Genomic DNA, 6743 nt, shown 5'->3' with positions numbered 1-6743 from the left:
TTGACTTGATTTCAATATACAGTCATTAAAGGAAAAGAAATAGAAATAATAGAGACGAGTAATAGCATATGCATCACCAAGCTGAGCCAGCCTATATCCAGACTTGAACAGCGATGGGAGGTCCCTTGTTAATAGCAGTTTGGAGTCCCAACTGGGAAAGGGTCCCCCAGCGCTATGTCCACCCCACAGGTGGGATTTCAGATTGCAGTTCTGAGGGCTCCTATTTATCATCCCAGGCCACAAACTGATATCATCATCAGTTTGCCTGCAAAAAGCCGCTCTGGGCTTCCCTGGTGGTCCAGTGGTTAAGAATCCACCTGCCAATACAGGGGACACGGGTTCCATCCCTGGTCTGGGAATGCCACAGGGCGACTAAGCCCATGGGCCACAACCACTGAGCCCGTGCTCCCCAACGAGAGAAGCCACCACAATGATAAGGCCACACAGTGCAGCTGGAGAGTAGCCCTCACTCGCCACAACTAGAGAAAGTCTACACAGCAACGAAGACCCAGCACACCCACATTGGGGGGAAAAATGCAGCTCTGCTTTAACTTTTACCATGCTGTCTGTTTCACCTTGTGAGTCACAACACTTCTTAGACCTGGGGACCTGGCCAGGGTGACTTAAGAGATTCCAAGATTCACTTCCTTTCTTATCTAAAGTATTGCCTGGCCTGTTGTGCTTGCAGACAGGTATGGAATCCAGGCAGAGTCCAGGCAGCTCAGAAACAAATCTGAGGCCTGCTCCCCTGCTTCTGAAGCCTTGAACAAGACCTGGTCCATTTTAATTTCCCTAACAGCTGTTCCTCCTGCGTAGTCTGTGCCCCAGGAGTCCATACCCTGGAGCTCTGCCCTTCTCCTCTGGCTCCCCACTTGTCTGCCTCCCAGGTATCCCCAAAATGGGCTCCCCTCGGAGCCCCCTTTAGGCTTCCTTTCCACAGAAAGCAAAGGACTACGAGAGCTAAGCAGTGGCTCTCTCCGGGGCGCTGCTCTGCATTTTCTGGTGCCCGGGCCATTTCCTTCTGGCCCTGGGCATGCGGTCATGTGCTTCCTCTCATGGGCGGGTTAGGGAGCAGGGCCAGCGAGCAGAGATGGGATCCGTGCTCCTCCATCGCCGCCTTTCTCCCGGAAGCAGCCTCAGCTGGCGTTCTGGGGACCAGGGGCTGGCCAGGAGCGGGGGGGTTGGGACAGCTGGGGGACTGGCTGCCCAGCTCAGCAGGGGAGGGTTGCGGTTGAGTTTTCCTGGTTTCAGGTTCCCCTCCCTGGAAGCCAGAGGCAGGAGGCTCAGGTTTCCCGCCCGCCATCCTGCTCTTCCTTTGGTGTTGGGAGTGATGGCCCATGGCCATGATGTCATCGACTAATCCAAACAGAAGGGGGGCTGGTTTGGCGGCGCTGGCTGGCGTCCCATGCTGAGTGCAGCAGTAAATTTCATTTCAAGGCTATGATTAGGACTGTGCCCAAGAATTTCCTCTCTCTCCTTCCTCTCCCCAATCCTATTTTTCTTTCTGTGTTCCTGCCTTGCCTTCTCACCCCCTCAAGTCTCTCTTCTCTGAGGGTGCCTCAGGTTCTCAGCGGGGCCAGCCGGTGGTCGGCATCACCAAGCTCCTTGCATCCCCAGTCCGGTTTCTGATCACCTTCAGATTCTAACCCGCCTCCTTCCCTCTGTGATCAGCTTCGGAGCACACGGATGAGGTCCCAGCTCCTAGAGGTTGTCCATGGCGTCCAGGGTGAGGGCGAGGGGACAGAATGCCTACAGCCCCTCCTTCAACCTTGAGCTGAATTATCTGACAAGACAGAGATCAGGGTCTTTGTGGCTCTGGTCACCAACAAAGAGATCAGAAGACAGCAAGTGGAGCCGGCAAAAAGGCCCTGGAAAGCGACTCATTGGATCCCACCGCCATTTCCAGCTGGTGTGTGGAGCTGTGAGTCTGGCTGGTTGACTCTCTGGTTTTTGGCACTCACACCCTCTTCTCAGCTACGAGACGGCAGCCCAGGCCCACAGGCGAGAGGTGGCCGGGACCCCGTCTCCCGGGGCCTGCCAACCCCGGGTACAAGTGCGACCACCTGTGCAGCCCTCCCCCCAATCCCGCTGCTTCTCCCCTCCTCCCGCGCAGCCCCGGTTCTGCCCCAGCGTCCCCTGGCCTGGGAACACAGCCAACGCCGAGTCACTGCTGAGTGGCCCTTGCATCCTCCAGCTCAGCCTCTCCTGACAGGTGTCACCAACCACAGAGCCGGGTCACCTGGATGCCCACAGAGAAGGCACCAGGGGTGCGGAGGCTGCGTCTTAGCCAGCACCAGGCATGCTGGGCTTCCTGCAGACGTGGAGGGTGCCCTGGGTCCGTCCCCCTCAGTGGTCCCCCACTGAATTGTGATCTGACTCCTCGGGGCAAGCAGAGGGATGTCCCAGATGTGGCCTCCTGGCTGGCCAGGAGACCCCCTGTCCACTCCCCCCACCCACCCACTCCAGGCCCCCACCAGACACATTGCTCTCCAGCACTCCTTCCCCACTGAGCCTGGTCACGGCCTCGGAGCTTCCTCACCATGCCCCAGGAGTCAGCCCAGCCAGCCAGAGGGGGCGTGTGATTGATTTCCATCCCAGAGAGGTGCCCAGCTGGGGTTGGGCCAAGAGCAGGTTGCCCTAGGGAGGGGTAGAGATGGAAACTGCCCTTCCGCAGCCCATTTACCTGGATTTCTCAGACCCCTTGCATTTTCTTTTGCAGGTTACTCATCTTCATGTCTGCCTTCCCCAAGATTCCCGACTTCTTTAGGTTATAGCTCATTCATTCATTCAGCAAGTTTGCGTTGGGCCCCAGCTGTGGGCCAGGCACGTTCAGGTGCTGGGGGTGTGGATGGAACAAAAGTAGAGCCTTGCCTCCTACAGCGTGATCCCCCTTCAGTAGAAATAAAGACAGAGATGATGGCAAAGCGTGTCAGGGGCTCAGTGGAGGAGCAAGGGCACCAGCGAGGTCTGGGTGGCTTGGGCTAGAGACCGGAGGTGGTCACAGTTATCCAGACCAAGGGGAGTGCTGCTCTAGATGGGCTTCCCTGGTGGCTCAATAGTAAAGAATCTGCCTGCCAATGCAGGAGACGGGGGTTCGATCCCTGGATCAGGAAGTTCCCCTGGAGAAGGAAATGGAAACTCACTCCAGTATTCTTGTCTGGGAAATCCCGTGGACAGATGAGCCTGGTGGGGCTACAGTCCACTGGGTAGCAAAGAGTCGGACACGACTTAGCGACTAAACAACAACGACATCTGTTCTAGGCAGAAGGTCCTGGAGGTAGAACGCAGGAGCTCAGACTTGGGTGGGGGCAGGGCGGATCTGGAGGTGAGGGGTGGGAGACGAGACAGCCAGCAGCTGTCCGTGGTGACTCACTGCTGAGCAGAATGATTGGAAACACATGTCCCGCAGAGAGGCGCATGCATTACTCACAGCCCAGGGTTCCTGGACCACATGGGAGGCGAGAGGGAGACTAGTGGGGAGGGAGCGTAGTCGGCGGGGCTGGGCACGGGCTCCCAGCTCTCTCTTGATGCCCACTGTCTGTGCCTTGCCTTCCTCTGCCGGATAACGTTCCTCAACTCTGGCTGAGTTCCTACTCGATACATTCAAAAAAGCTTTTTATTCTGAGAACTTCCAGACATGTTTATAAGGAGAGAGAACAGTGTAATGCTCACCCACATCCCCAGTGCTCGGCTTTGAAAACGATCAGCTCATCCAATTTGCTCCCATCAACACGTGCCCCCGTGGACGGTTTGGAAGCAAATCCCAGACGTCGTAGTTCCTCTATAAACACTGGAAGAACATTTTTGTTGAAGGTCTCCCTTCTCTCTTCCCAGGTAGGGAAGCGTGTTAACTTCATTTTGTGAGGGTTTTTCACAAGACTTTTTTCTGCTCTTTGGGCAAAACCAGCTCCCAGAATCAGATGAGCTGGGGTTTATTCTCCATCATCAGCTGTGTGACTTATGTCCAAGGCTTCACCTCTTCCCATTTCTGCTTCCTTGTTTGGAAAAATGAGATCCCACTGGTACTACTGCCTACAGTACCCTCCAGGAAGGCATCTAGCAGGTCCCTATGATATTGGTGATGAAGGTACCAAGAAACAAAGCAGGTCCCACAGCTAGGAGGCTGCTGCGACCCGGATACCAACCTTAATCTGCAGACTCCAAAGCCTGTTACCTACTTTATACCTTGGGCATGGTCAGCATACCCAGTCAGTGTGGTTTTTAGGGCCCATTGAGTGACTTTTGGTTATGATCTGGATGAACCCCTGAAACACCCCTCTCTTGGACACCAGAATTGGGAGTCCTGGGGAAGCGGTTTCTTCAAGAACTCAAGGCCCATGGGGATGAGCAGCAAATAGAGTCTCCCAGCCTGTAGGAGGGTGGGGAGAGGGACGAGGAGAGGGCATCTCCCTCCACTTGGATGAGGTTCAGCTCTTCCCACCTGGAAACAGGTGCTCTCAGTGTAACCCTGAATCTATGGGCTGTAAGGAATAAATACCCAGATGAGATGGGTCGACTAAAGTGGGCTTTCTGCAGGCAGTGCAGCAAATGTCATGTTAACCCCTGGACGTCTGAAATATGGAGAGCCCTCAGAGCTACTTTATCCCTCTTGCTTCTCTCACTCCCAGGAATGGCTCATCTCAACCATTTGCCTGCCTCTCTTTCCTTTCTCTCCTCAAACTTCTCTGCATCTTCACCGCTCGGCCTGACTGCTCTACCCTCTTGGCCCTTCTATCCAGATCATTCTTATTAGTACAGAATCAAAGGACCAGGCAGGGTCAGGTGACTACACCCATACCTGGCTCAGTGACTATGGCTTCTGGTACTACCTGGGTATGCTTGCTCCTTGGAAGCAAAGCTATGACAAACCTAGACAGCATATTGAAAAGCAGAGACATCGCTTTGCCAACAAAGGTCCATATAGTCAAAGCTATGTTCTTTTCTAGTAGTCATATACAGCTGTGAGAGCTGGACCATAAAGAAGGCTGAGCACTGAAGAACTGATGTTTTCCAACTGTGGTGCTGTAGAAGACTCTTAAGAGTCCCTTGGACAGCAAAGAGATCAAACCAATCAATCTTAAAGGAAATAAACCCTGAATATTCATTGGAAGGACTGACACTGAAGCTGAAGCTCCAATACTTTGGCCACCTGATGCGAAGAGCCGGCTCACTGGAAAAGAGCCTGATGCTGGGAAAGATTGTGGGCAGGAGGAGAAGGAGCCAAAAGAGGATGAGATGGTTGGATGGTATCATTGACCCAATGGATAGGAGTTTGAGCAAGCCCTGGGAGATCGTGAAGGACAGGGAAGCCTGGCATGCTGCAGTCCATGGGGTCACAAAGAGTTGGACACGACGTAGCGACTGAACAACAACTGCCTGTGTATCAGGTCCTGGGGTCTGAAGGACAGGCTAGCCCAGAAGAGGAAGAGGAAGGGACACCTCTCTGGAGTGGACAGGCCCTCCCCAGGGAGACACTCGGGGTAGGGGACAGTCGGGCCCTTGACTCCCTGATGGTGAGACTCTCGTACCCTTGAACCTTTCAGTAGTGGGAGAAGGCAGTCAGGTTCTGGACCCAGGAAGATGGCTCTGTGCCATTGGGTCGGAGAGGTTTGGTCCACCAGGGGATTCCTGTGGGGGCTGCACCTCCTGGGCCCTGAGATCGCTTACACCTTGATGGGGGCAAGAGCCCTATTTGAGGCGATGATGTCAGAACACTGGCCTCGTCTCTGACCGTGTCTCCTGGCAGCAGGGCAGGGCAGCAGCCGCTCCAGGCTCGGACGTCGCCTGGAAGGCATGTCTGGGGCTGCTACTCTCTAATTGACTGCCAAAGAAAATATTTTTTGCAGGTTCCTTGTGAGCCGAGAATGGAAACACAACACGCAGCGGGATGAGTGGGGGAGGGAGGCCTGCCTTTCTCCGAGAATTGGGGAGACACCCGGGGATGGCATGACTCGGGCATAGCTGGGTCAGTAGGACCTGTTGGCCAGGAGGGACCCAGGTGAGCAGAGTGGCCAAGATTAGGGAAGGCCCAGGACCAGGGCAGATGATGGGGTTGTTGGAGAAGTGTGTGTTCTAAAAAGGTGAATGAGATGACTCAGGCTGAACTGAAGGGCTCTAGCTTAAACTAAACAGAAAAAAAACAAAAAAAAAGAACCCTAAGATGTATAGAAATCAGTTGGAGTTTTGAAAACTCAAACAGAAAGAAAAGTATATAATCAATATTCACACACACAGAAGTGATGTTAGTACTTTGGCATCTATTATCCATTTTTCATTTGCATGTATGTATGTGAACACATATGTAGCAAGTAATATAATACGTTCTACTTTGTAGCTGCCTTATTTTAAACCCAGGAAGGTATCCGAAGATCTCTCTATGTGATTATTTCCCTGCAATACTATTTTTAACATCTGCATGGCATTCTGATGTAGGCTCTGCCCAGGAGGCAGGATGAAGTTGCCAATGGCAGTGCCAGGCTTGATGGTCCCTATAGCTCCCAGTCCCAAAGAGTAAGCAGGTGTCCTCAGCCGTTACTATGGCAAAATACTTGAAGAAGGCTATGATTGGCTGGGCTTGGCTCCTAGGCCCATCCTTAAGCCAATCACTGTGGCCAGCAGGATTGAGGGCTTTGATTGGTTAGGCCTGAGGCACATGCCCATCCTGTAGCCAGGAGGAGGCTAAGGGGAGGGCTGCAGAGCAGACGAAAAGCACTGATCCCCCCACAGACTGCAAGCCAGTAGGA

The sequence above is a fragment of the Bos javanicus genome, chromosome 19 (genome assembly GCF_032452875.1).
Source record: "Bos javanicus breed banteng chromosome 19, ARS-OSU_banteng_1.0, whole genome shotgun sequence".
NCBI classification, from domain to species: Eukaryota; Metazoa; Chordata; class Mammalia; order Artiodactyla; family Bovidae; genus Bos; species Bos javanicus.
Note: the sequence above shows the minus strand (reverse complement) of the source record.